Here is a 13,279-nt window from a genome sequence, read left to right as displayed (position 1 = left end):
TTGTGACAGAACTTTATGAATTTTAAGTTTATCTCTCAGAACTTTTCTAAAATCTCTGGTACCCAATAAAGGTTGTATTTTAATCCGTACAAGATAGAATTTAATTCTGTACAAAAGTATACCTTAACTTATCTTACGTAAGTGCCCCACTGTTGTACAGTCAAGGAACACTACCTCACTGAGCAGGCAAGGTGGAGAAGGATACCACCGTCTGCCACTATGACTGAGTTTTTTGTAAAAACCTTTCCCAGCGGCAGCATTAAGAAGTTTAACAAACCAGCCTGATATTCGTTCAAGACTTTTCACAATTTGGTCCCAACCCTTCCATCCCAAGATTCCTGTGAGAACTATTTACAGAGTATTGCTACAGTGTACTAAGCCCTGGGGAGAAAAAAAGAGAACAAGACTCAGTTTTTTTCAAGGAAATTCATTCTAGCTCAGGATACAGGTGAGCAAACAGGCAATCTGAACATATTACGACGAGTGTTAAAATATTTATAAGCTCAAGGTATCAAGACAGAACTTAGCAGGGGCACTTAATCTGATCTTAGGGATATAAGCAGGGAAAGGTGAGCTGAATATCCAAACCTAAAGACTAAGTAGGACTTTGTCACTCATGGGAGAGGAGTAGGAAAAAAAAAATATTATAGGAAAAGAGAACAGCAAGTCTAAAGACCAGGAGATGAGAGGGAACACGGCCAGACCAAGCGGTTACACACAGTTCAACAGGGCTGGAAAATTTGTCAGAGGAAAGGGAAGGGGTTCGGGTGATGGGCAAGAGGGAAAAGAGGAGGAAGTGGATGAAATGTAACAGAGAGACACGAGGCAGGACACGCTATTAGAGCCCGATCACAAAGGGCCTTACCTGCCATGCCAAGAGTTTGTATTCTGGTAACAATGGGGAACCACCAGAAAGTTCTAAGTGAAGGAGAGGTTTGATTAGATTTTCAGAAAGGGGCAAGACCTACTGCCTCTTAAATTCTGATCTACTTATCCCCAGCCAATTGGATGAATTAGAATCATAGCATTTTCAAGTCGAAAAGACCTTAAAAAACAATGATCTATTCCTATGTTTCAGATGAGATAACTGAGAACCGTGGATGGCCAGCGGTTAGCTGCAGGCCCCTGTGGCTCAGGCCATGGGCAATGTGACCAGTATACATCTCTGAACACAACTTACGTCTTTACAACCATGTTTTATTCATGAGATTCTACCAAAACAGAAGATTAAACAAATGATATGTTTTATCTTTTCTCACATAATGAGAAGGTTGCTATTGCTGGTTCAACGGCTAAATACAGTGATACCCAGTTATCACTGTCTCGACTCTATCTTTGCTGTATCACGCCCACTAGACGGTTGATGGCATACCCAGTACTGCACCCACCTCGCAGCAGGAAGAGGCAGAAGGCTGCAGGGCAGAAGGACACGTGTCAGGTAAGCCAAGCCCCCAGTAAAATCTAACTACATTTCACGGACCGAAATTACATCATAATCCCCCCAGTTTAAGGAAGGAAGGGAAGGATGGGAAATGTAGTTTGTTATCCAACCACAATGCCATCTTCAACAATTCTGAGGCTTTGTTCTCATGTGAAAGGAGAATGGTATGCAGTTGTGTGTGTGTGTGTGCGCGTGTGCACGCACATGCGCTCAGTTGTTCATTTCTGACTCTTTGCGACTCCATGGACTGTGTGTGTGTGTGTGTGTGTGTGTGTGTGTGTGCGCGCACACATGCGCATGCGCTCAGTTGTTCATTTCTGACTCTCTGCGACTCCATGGACTGTAGCCTGCCAGAGTCCTCTGCCCATGGAATCTTCCAGGCAGGGATGCTGCAATGGGCTGTGCTTGGCAGCTGGCAATTTCTGCCAGGTCCTCTCTGCTTCCCTTAGAATGCAATTCTTCTTTTTATGAGAGCAATTATTATCTATACGTTTAACAAACAACAATATGGCATCTTTGGTATTTATTCCAAAGCTAATTAATTCCAAAATTAGTCCAAAGCTAATTTTATTACTTTTTCACGTCTGCTAAATGAGCAAATTCCCTGGGTCATATGAAATTTTCATTAAAAGACTTATTTTTTCACATGAGGCTTATCACCGTGATTTATAAATTCAGTAAGTACTTAATACATAATTCTTGCTTTGGCAAATACTGAAAATTACTTTATACAGCATGCATGCAGCATGCTCAGTAAAATTATGCACAGAACACAAATTTCCAAGAATCTGCTACAAACTTGTGCTGGTCTATGTCCAAGTTTCCATGACTCTCTGGTGAAATGGTAAAATATAAATAATGTAATGAGTGTTTTTTTATAAAGCTAAATTTATTCAGTTTAAAACAGTGCTTATTCTAAGGTTATGTACTTACTACTTTTTTGGTGAATAAATTTTTTTTATATAAAATGATAAAGATAGTGGTATTTTCTTAATGTTTGCACTCAGCAAAATAAAACAAAGTTCTGCTAAATACTCCCAAATTTTATTTTTGGAAATTTTACTGGCCCATGATATCAGAGGACTTTCCAGATGGCTCAGTGGTAAAAGAATCTGTCTGCCGATGCAGGAGAAGCAAGAGATGCCGTTTCGATCTCTGGGTTGGGAACATCCCCTGGAGTAGGAAATGGCAACCCACTCCAGTATTCTTGCCTGGAACATTCCATGGACAGAGGAGCCTGGCAGGCTACAGTCCACGTGGTTGCAAAAAAGTCAGACACAACTGAGCATACCCGAAAGGATGATCTCAGAAAGTTTTGAAAAAAGCTGCTGTTTGTTATAACTGCTGTTTGTACTGTCCCGAGGAACTGCATGGTCCTTCCCCATTCTAAGAATCACACCTGAGAAGTCCCATTACTGGCCACTGGCTTTTCACTGAGACTGCCAAGAGGTTCCTAACTCAACTTGTTACAGAATGGACTTCAGCATTATTCAAGTCGACCTGTGACCATATTCACGGCAGGGTTATCAGTTGACTAGTCTTTCTTACCAGTAAGATGGGTGCACAGTACAGACACTGGCAGCTTTATGGTGGGCATTAACCAAGCAGCACCCTCTGCCCCACCCCATCGCCACTCTGTGTGTCTAGCCAAACGAGCTACAGAATGCAGACTGGCTCGGAACCCTGGCAAGAAATCAAATCAAGACAGAGCCCCCTAAAAAGCAGAAAGCACTGAAAATCCAGCACTGGATAAATCACAATTAACTTAGACCCTCCAGCTGTTGAGAAAGTACTTCTGTTGTCACGCAGTCAAGAGTAACAACAATAGCCCATATTCTAGTGCTGCTTTATCTCAAGCTTATCTCAAGCTGTTTTTTTAAAAAGTGCTCCTACTTTAACCTTACCATTTTTTTTTTTAAAGTGCTACAGAGGCACAAGGCTGCAGGAAAATATTTACACTTTGCTGTAACAGCACCACGCTAAAAATGAGAAAAGGATTGACAGAGAGATAGCAAAATAAAGCCTATGTAAGCTGTGGGTGCAGCCGTATACTATGGCTAACTTGTTGCTCTGGCAAGATGACTGCTGTCCTGTCATAAATTGACCAAGGAAAAATGCCAACTTAAAACATTTTTACCCTCTCTGGCTGGTTGTGATGACCAGCTCTTTCAAAAGATTAACAATACAAGTCATAATACACACACACACACACACACACACACACACACACACACACACACTCTGAGGCTGTTACTTAGGAAATAATGAATTTGCTTTATGGATTATTTCTCTATCCTTATCACAAAGTGTAGACTCACTTTATTAATGTACTCTACATTTAATGAATAACTACCATAAGACAACCCTATTAATTATAAAGAACTATAGTTATATATTTCTATAAGCATCGGGTATCGTTTTCAGCATCATTTGATAATAAATAACACTTTTATATTATTGATTCTATTCCACTTTTTCCCCTTTTGCATTTCTAATGCAAGTATAGAAACTAAACGTGATGGTACCCTGAGCTCTCCATAGCACAAAGAACAACGTTAGCACACTGTTCAAAACATAATGAAAAAAAATGACTTATTTTATTCACTTAAAACACACAGGCACACAGTTAACTGGCAGTTAAACACACTAACAAAACATTTTTAACACTAGCTCAAATCTTTATTTTCTTTTTTTTTTTCAAATCTTTATTTTCATATAACCACAGATTCTACTAACACGACACGTTCATGACACAAATGTGAATGTGTAGTATTTTTTTTAACCCAGTTTCTATTTGTGCTGAAACCGCACTAAACAAGAAAGGATCATTTAAAAAGCTTTAAAATCAATGATATTTTTTCCCAGCTTTGCAATTGCAGTTTTCCTTTTCTTTTTTTTTGGATTAAGTTTTCCCTTACATGCTCCTCTTGAAGTATGAAGGCCTCGTTGTTCTGCAACCAGCTGTCATAAGCCCTCTAGCAACTGGCACAACCCAATGAAGAAGGTGCTGAATAAAGAAGCAGGGAACGGGGCAGGACAACGCGGAAGAACGGGCAGGGCCCCGTTCCGGAGTGAGAACCGGGCAGGGCCCGTTCTCCAGCGGGGCCCTCAGTCACGGAGTGCCTGCCTGCTGGAGTCAAGGGAACCTGGATGTTATGGCAGGAGGTGTTTACAGGAAACCAGGGGCTACAGGGAGACGTTCTAAGAATTAGCAACTAAAATAGAAGCCACAGTCAAACTATGCTTACCAAGAGAGAATGAGATTTTCTTACTGGAATTATTATAAAACTAAAGCATTTCAGAGAATTCCCTAAGAGCCCTTAGAGATGACTGACAATTACTGCTATTATCCTGCTGGTAGGCAGTATATGGAACCATTTTCTTAGGTTTGGGTCCCTCTTCGGCTAGTTAACTGGAAAAGGAAATGGCAACTCACTCCAGCATTCTTGCTTGGAGAATCCCATGGACAGAGGAGCCTGGTGGGCTACTGTCCTTGGGGTTGCAGAGTCGGACACGACGGAGTAACTGAGCACTTGGCTAGTTAACAGGCCTAGTTTAGGTAAATTGGTTCATCACACTTAAAAGAAAATCATTAATAAAGAAATGGCCACTAACCTCCTCAGCTCTGGAGAGTACAGAAGGGGGAGAAAAAATAAACGTCATATTTTAAAAATGTACTAATTAATAGCTCAATTACAAGAACTTCCTGTGGGAGAACATATTATATGCACTTTAAACCAAATGAATTTATGATGATTTGTGCCATTACAATGAGTGCAAAATGAATTAATAATGATTGGCTACTTATTTCAAAGTATAACCAACTGAATGAAGCCTTTTCCCACTTGCTAATGTCCATCAAAGAACCAGGATGGCAGAGTGCCATCTAGAATTCTATTCTTTGGCTTTTTTACACAGGTACATGATTTGATTAAAAATAATCCCAATACAGTGCGCATTATTCATGGACATAGAATAATAAACACTTCTATGATGAGAGGCTTTGTATTAATAGCTATAAAAAACTACTTTTGAACTTTTTACATCCTGTATTACATAGAAATCAAGCCATCATTTCATTTACTAAAAGGCATAAAATTTTTCTGTTAAATTAGGAAGTTATTTTAAAACTTATTAATAACTTATTAAATACTTATTAAGTAACTTATTAAAAACTTATTAATGTGATATCAGCTTAGTCAAAACAGTTCTGATTCAAATAAAGTAGCTGTTTCTTGTCCTACAATCAGAAGAGTATAAAATCCAATGCTGCTTGATTGAAAGGACATTTTTTTCTTTTTGAGTTCCTAATTAAGTTGTGTCATACAGTGAAATTTAATCTCATTTTGTTTTTGATATTTCATGTATTTTGGGTGGAAGACCAAAATAAGTGTTTTACCTCCACATAAACAAAAGGATATTACTTACTGTATAAGGCTCTTTTCCTCCTTAAGGAAGGTAAAAAGTGCTGACAGTTTGCGGAACAGCAATAAAGAAGTAAAATTGTAGAAGTAGATGTTTATGATGTCAAAGAAGTAAAAACAAAAAATAATCCATGGATCTATGGAATCTTTTTTTTTTTTTCCCTATGGAATCTTTAGTTGAATGATCTAAATATTTCTATGTCCTTTTCCCCAAAGGTGTGTGGTTGCTGAATGTCATGAATGGTTGGGGGCAGGGGCGGAAAGCAAAGCAAGAAAACAGGGGTTCAAGTTCTAGCTCTGGCACCTAATAGCTGGGAGCTGGGGGATCCTTTCACTGACCCATTATTTCCTAGGCCTGCTGGGGACCAGACATGGTTCTAAAGCACAGGTCAACCAAGTTGAAGCTTATGAAGCTCTCATGAAACTTACATTCTAGCTGAGACAAAACAACCAAATGAACACATAGGTATGTCAAGTAGTACTAAGTCCTGGGAAGAAAAATCAGCAGACCAAGAGCCCAGAAAGCGAGAGAGAGGGAAGCACTCTGCAAAAGGTGACAGGCAACTGCACAAACTAAAGCATGTTCATCTTCCGGGACAGTGAACTCTCATGACTACTGAAAACAATTTGGAGTTTGTGGAATGCGCTCTAGGTACAGAAAGATGGAGGAAACAGGAGTTTTTCCGGTTTATAAAACATGTATTTCTTACCATGTTCTATGCATAGCTTCTATCAGCCTTCTCTAGGCCTGATCACCTCCAGGAACCAACCAACCAGTGTGAGTCTCTGGCCTTCTAAGCAGAGACTGGCCCTTTCTCAAAGATGAAACTTCCCTAACACTGCAGTTCCACTAGCATTTGACCTTAACCATTTCTGGTCATCTGTACCCCCTTAACAGCACGTGAGACGGACTGGGCCAATGTATGACAGGATTCACAAGACGCTGATGGGTCTCTCCAAAGAAATCGACCCCCTACTCAAGCAAGGGCTCATGCTCAGCTACTTTACCCATGTGTACACCTCTTAGGCTTCTAGAATTTATTATTTACAAAAACACATAAAATCAAAACAATGATATTCTTTAATAAATACTATTAATGATAATGAAAAGTATGGCAAAAAACACCTGATATAACTTCATAACTGCTTCTACTTTTAAAATAATTCACACAGGCTAATTAAGGAAGTTTGTGATCATTATAAGATAAATCTCAAGTAATTTTATAGGTAGTCCAGTGGAGAGTAAAATAATATGAAAAATGACTTATCTTTTTTCTAATAACCACAGTAAAAGATTCAACTGGAATGAGGAGCTGCTGAACATTAACCCTTTATAGATACCCAGTCAAAGAGTAAAGAGGGCAGCCCTGGTGTGCTTGCTCAGTTGCTTCAGTCTTGTCCTACTCTTTGCAACCTAATGGACTCTAGCCTGCCAGGCTCCTAAGTCCATGGGATTCTCCAGGCAAGAATACTGGTGTGGGTTGCCACGCCATCCTCCAGGGGATCTTCCTGACCCGGGGATTGAACCCATGTCTTCTGCATCTCCAGCACTGCAGGCAAATTCTTTACCACTAAGCCATCAGGGAAATATAGTGGCCCTTAGTAGACACTACATATTAAGTGAGCTGTGACATGGAATGTAGAATAATTACAGTGGAAATAAAGTCAGAATTGTTCTACATGCAGGCAAAGGAATACCAACATTCTCAATATAAGCACTCTAAAGTTTCCTTTCTACACATTTATTTTATTGAGGTTGAGTAAGGGAGGAAAAAAAAAAGATGAACAAACAAAAGTCACTCTGCTGCCCGTTTCTCAGTCTGGACATCTTTGTTTAAGCTTTGACTTGGCTTAAATGAACGAATTAATATTGACAAAAACATCAACTAAGCTAATGAGTTGTTAGTTAAGGCAATAAACATGTCACATTAGAGTCAGCGCAGCAAAGAGGTAATTAGCCCTGGAAAAGCCCTGCTGATTGGAGCTGTTGAGATCCTCTGCTCTTAACCTTTGAGTCCATTATCTAACCCAGGAGTTGTGGCTGTGTTAATGGGAACTTGCCAGTAAACAGCAGCCTTGCAGGAGCAGCCAAGCCTATATTCAGAATCCTGGGATGAAAGGGGTGCCGGTGTGTTTACAGAAGAGCCATCAACGAAGCTCCATGAAAATCTGAAACAGGGCTCTTTGGGAATAGATGCTAATGTCAAACAAGGACAAATATATTTCCAAGAAAAACTTGGTGGGGTGGGGTGGGGGAGTGATACACATTTTTTTGACATAAAGGACACGCAGAAATATATTAACACACAATCTAATAAAGGAGAAGTCATTCCAATCCCAAAATCCCATCTCTTCTGCAAATAAGGATGCTCTGATCCTTTCAAGATAAAGCGCAATATACTGTAAAGTGCAATATACTGTAATACAATGAATTCCTCAACTATCTGAGCTAAAGAAGCAACCAGGATCACACCTAAAAATCATAAATAACAATTTATGTTCATTTAAAGCAAAAAAGAAACATACACATGCTGTTACAGTCCAGAAATATATGCTTACATGAGTAATTGCAGATTTTAGTGTCCTCTGTAAGATCTATTATTATTATTTTTAAACTTCTCACTCATTTTAATGATTTGGCTTTAGGACAACCAAAACTAGCACTTTCAAAGTCCATGCTGAAAAAAATCAAACATTTATAGAAAAATCACAAACAGGAGTTACAACATACATGAATAAAACCCCCGTTCTCTAGATGAGTGGATCGTTCCTGAAATAAAGCAAAAGACCATACTGACAAGCACAGGTTGAATTTGCATAATCTTCATATTAACTTCAAAAAAATGATCAACCAAGCCTAAGTTCTGACATCGCTTCTAATACTACAAACGCATATAGATATATTAATTTGCATGTGGATTAACTGATGCTACTACATCATCAGGAAATATTTCTTTTTCCTTGGAAAACTTGCTTTTTAAAAGATTTAAAGCAAACAAACACATCACGCATTCAAGATAATATCACACTGCCACTCATTTGCGGGTTTTCATGATTTTATGCTATCTCCCTCTGCAAAGAAAGAAAATGTTCCATCCTGATTTTATTACGTAAGTTTGATGAAAGAAAGGGGTGGGTACCCAGTTTTGTGATGTTCCTGCTGTGTGTGAATGTGCAGTGTGTGTGCATCTGGGTGTGAGAGGAGCACAGACGTGGGACATTTACTATACAGTAAATCAATATGTGCTATCTTTTTTCAGGCTGAGTAATTTCAAAAGGGACAGGAAGCAATTAGCTGCCTCACATCTTACTGGCTACTGCATGGTTCTAATTTTTTTTTTTCTCCCCCTCAAATGTAGTTTCTTTCTTAATGAATTTGCAAAACAGCTATATATGGCTGTAGTTTCATTAGTTAATTCTTTTTTATAATAAACTATAGATTGAAAAGCACTATAAACCAGTCTTCATCTTCAATGAAAGATGAAAGAAGTAACGCTGTAAACCACAATAAGAATACATTTTTTTTTCCTGCTATTCTACTATCACTGGCAGCCAAGTAGAACGTGGAAGAAATATACTACAGTATTTATTTCTAATATTATGCACAGCACATATAAAAATGCCCAAATACTTCTGAATTGTCTGGGAGCAATAAAGAAAAATAAATAAGACTGTCAAAACATTTTAAAAACTTTACAGACATATATGGATTTAATTTGGTATGATTATACGATAATTTCTTATCCAGGTAGTATACCATAGAATAATTGTGCTCAATCTGTCTATCCCAACCTACCTGAAGAATATGACTTATGGCTAAACCATGTCTTAGAAGAAAGGGAAGTCACCCAGTCGTGTCTGACTCTGTGACCCCATGGACTGTAGCTCACCAGGCTCCCCTGTCCACAGGATTCTCCAGGCAAGAGTACTGGCGTGGGCTGCCATTTCCTTTTCAAGAAGTGGGTTTCAGAATGGAGGGCGAGCAGAGCACCACGAGTCTAACATGAGAAAGTCCTCGGTCCGGTCTGCTCATCCACACCATGACCCTGCTCCCTTCCTGTTAGCAGGCACAGCCACCCTCCTCTGCGGTGACTGATGCACGGACGCCAGTGGACAGCCGTGAAGTGAGACCGAGACTCCAGTCCCCAAAGTGCACTTGCCAACAGTCTGACGCTACATGACACATGCTGGGCGTCAGCTTCCTCATCTAATGAGGTCAGATGAGGTGCAGGGAGACCTGTCTCTGGAGCTGACAAGAGTATTTTTATTTATTTATCTGACATGTAGACTCTTCAGTCTTTGGTATGGCATGCAGAATCTTTTAGTTGCGGCATGTGAGATTTCATTCCCTGGCCAGGGATCGAACCCGGGCCCCTGCACTGGGAGCAGAGTCTCAGCTACCGGACCACCAGGACCTCCCTGACTGGAGTACGGAATGATACAACATATCAGGCCTGCCACAGAGGAGCCTTTGATATACTCCTCTCCTTCCATCTCCCATATACAATCTCTGTGTATATAATGGCACAGACATTGTTCCCTAATTATTTCCTTCAATCACAGATATTTATTTGTATACTGAACTAAGACTTCAAAAAAAGACTTTTTTAAAGGAGGAAAACCATTAATACTTAGACTCCAGTCCTTCTAAAAATATATTATATTTTTGGAATTATTTGTGTGTGGGGGGTGGGGGGTGAAGGAGAAATTTATTGCTTTGTCAGGCCAAGGGGGACACAGTGGGGGAAAAGATATATTTTTAAAAGAGCTTTCTACAAAACAGTAGGAAAAATCAGTAAAATACATAAATAAAAATGAAGAAAAAGGGGAAAAAAAAAAAAGAAGGAAGAAGGGGCAATTCTATTTGCTGACTGCCTGGTAGGTGGCGGGTACTGTGCTGGGTGGTTTATGTGTAAGGTATTTATTCTGAAAAGAACCCAGGGAGGAATATGACGCTAGTTTCAGTTTCAAAGATGAGGAAAACTGCTTCTCACAAACCTTAACTAACTTACTCTAGATCATACTGTTAGTAATGCTACAATACGGTTTCCTTGACTTGAAATCTTCTGTCCTATCCATTATACTGTGCATAATATTTATTTAAAAGGAAAAGGCTATGTCATACTCCACATGTAAGATGACATCTGCAAAGGGATTTTATGTTTAATATTGCAAATGAAATACATCCTGTTGTTTTTCTCCTGGTAATCCCAGATACCGTAAATGGGGTTCATGACAATTGAGTAAGAGCAGAATCATTTGAACATGTATGATAAGTAAAGCCAAACTGGCAGGAGCCTCAAGCTGGCCAGAACTGTTTATCTGAATGATCTGCGTATATTAACACTTAAAAAGTAGACAGAGAAAGGCAAACAAATATGATAACGCTGGGTTTCCAACCTGCCCTTATTAACTCTGGCCTAGTTACGCAGAGCTAGCATTGCGATTTTTCTTCCTCTCAAAATCTGTAGAAGGTGAATTAAATGTGAAAGCAAGATCAATTCTGTTCTAAGACAGTAAATGAGCTTAGGATCAGACCTATTTCAGGTTACAAAGAGAATCTAATTATGCCATCTTAAATGTATGTTTATAGAACCATATTACAGAGGCAGGAAAAAGGGAAGATACCCCCAACCCAACTCGAATGACAAGCAAAATTCATGGCTACTGAAAGGGTAAGAAAAAAAATTTGATCCCATATTCACACCACCCACATATAGAGACAAATATTTCCATGCTTCATATTTTGTAGCAGCTAAGAGCTTGCTCAGTTGTATCCGACTCTTTGAGACCCTGTCGATTGCAGCACACCATGCTTCCCTGTTCTTCACCATCTCCTGGAGCTTGCTCAAACTCATGTCTATGGAGTCAGTGATGCCATCCAACCATCTCACCCTTTGTCACCCTCTTCTCTTCTCTCAGTCTTTTCCAGCATCAGGGTGTTATCCAATAAGTCAGTTCTTTGCATCAGGTGGCCAAAGTACTGGAGTTCCAGCTTCAGCATCAGATCTTCCAATGAATACTCAGGGTTGATTTCCTTTAGGATTGACTAGTTTGCACTCCTTGCAGTCCAAGGGACTCTCAAGAGCCTTCTCCAGCATCACAGTTTGGAAGCTTCAATTCTCTGGCACTCAGCCTCCTTTACAGTCCAACTCTCACATCCGTACACGACTAGTAGAAAAACCATAACTTTGACTATATGGACCTTTGTAAGTGAAGTGATGTCTCTGCTTTTTAATACACTGTCTCTAGGTTTGTCATAGCTCTTCTTCCAAGGAGCAAGTGTCTTTTAATTCCATGGCTGCAGCCATGTCTGCAGTGCTTTTGGAGCCCAAGAAAATAAAACCTGTCACTGTTTCCATTGTTTCACCACCTATTTGTCATGAAGTGATGCGATCAGATGCCATGATCTTAGTTTTTTGAATGTTGAGTTTTAAGTCAGCTTTTCCCCTCTCCTCCTTCACTTTCATCAAGAGGTTCTATAGTTCCTCTTCACTTTCTGCCATAAGGGTCTAACCTTCTCACGACGATAGATCAGAAAACAGAGGCTCAGAAAGGTTATGTGGCTTACTCTAGATTAGAGAACAAGTGTGATGGCAGGGCCAGAAGTCACAGCTCCAGTCTCAAAAATCAGCATTCTCTCTATGGTAACACAAAGCTTCCACAATAAATGAAGTTCAAAATTATCATCATCATAACTCTTTTGACCACAACCATTTTCCAGTTGTTGGCGCACTGTCTGGAACTGAGAAGCATTAAAAATATTTTTGGAATGACTGAATGGACTTGATTCACACTCCACTATCCATATTTTAACTATATTTTGAGGTCTTCGGTAAGTTTCACTGTATTTACCAAGGTTTTGATAGTCACTCCAACTATTTTATCCCTAAATTTCTGGAGTACATCCTGTTTATACTATTCAAAGAAATACAGACTTAGAAAGCTCAGAATTAGAAGAAACTTCAGAGATGATCTGGCCTGCAGATTTCTAATCCTGGTTGATATTTAGAATCAAGGCACTTGATGAACAGGATGTGCTCCAGAAATTCATGCTTGCTCCTCGGAAGAAGAGCTATGACTTCCCTGGTGGCTCAGACGGTAAAGCGTCTGCCTCCAATGCAGGAGACCCAGGTTCAATCCCTGGGTCGGGAAGATCTCCTGGAGAAGGAAATGGCAACCCACTCCAGGACTCTTGCCTGGAAAATCCCGTGGATGGAGGAACCTGGTAGGCTACATACACTCCATGGGGTCACAAAGAGTCGGACGTGACTGAACAACTTCACTTTCAGACAGTATATTAAAAAGCAGAGACATCACTTTGCCAACAAAGGTCCATATAGTCAAAGCTATGGTTTTTCCAGCAGTCATGTATGGACGTGACAGCTGGACCATAAAGAAGGCTGAACACAGA

General features: G+C 39.8%; 1 protein-coding gene and 1 non-coding gene across 4 annotated transcripts in view; one reads left to right on the top strand and one right to left on the bottom strand.

Annotated features, from left to right (window-relative positions):
* WDR7 (WD repeat domain 7) overlaps window positions 1-13,279 on the bottom strand; it is a 354,279-nt gene that overhangs the window by 114,089 nt on the left and 226,911 nt on the right. The gene's annotated exons all lie outside the window — the stretch shown is intronic.
* TRNAW-CCA lies at window positions 12,949-13,020 on the top strand. Its single transcript has one exon. It is a non-coding gene; the product is annotated as a tRNA-Trp (tRNA).

The sequence above is a fragment of the Capra hircus genome, chromosome 24 (genome assembly GCF_001704415.2).
Source record: "Capra hircus breed San Clemente chromosome 24, ASM170441v1, whole genome shotgun sequence".
Classification (NCBI taxonomy): Eukaryota; Metazoa; Chordata; class Mammalia; order Artiodactyla; family Bovidae; genus Capra; species Capra hircus.
Note: the sequence above shows the minus strand (reverse complement) of the source record. Positions and strands in the feature narration are given on the sequence as shown.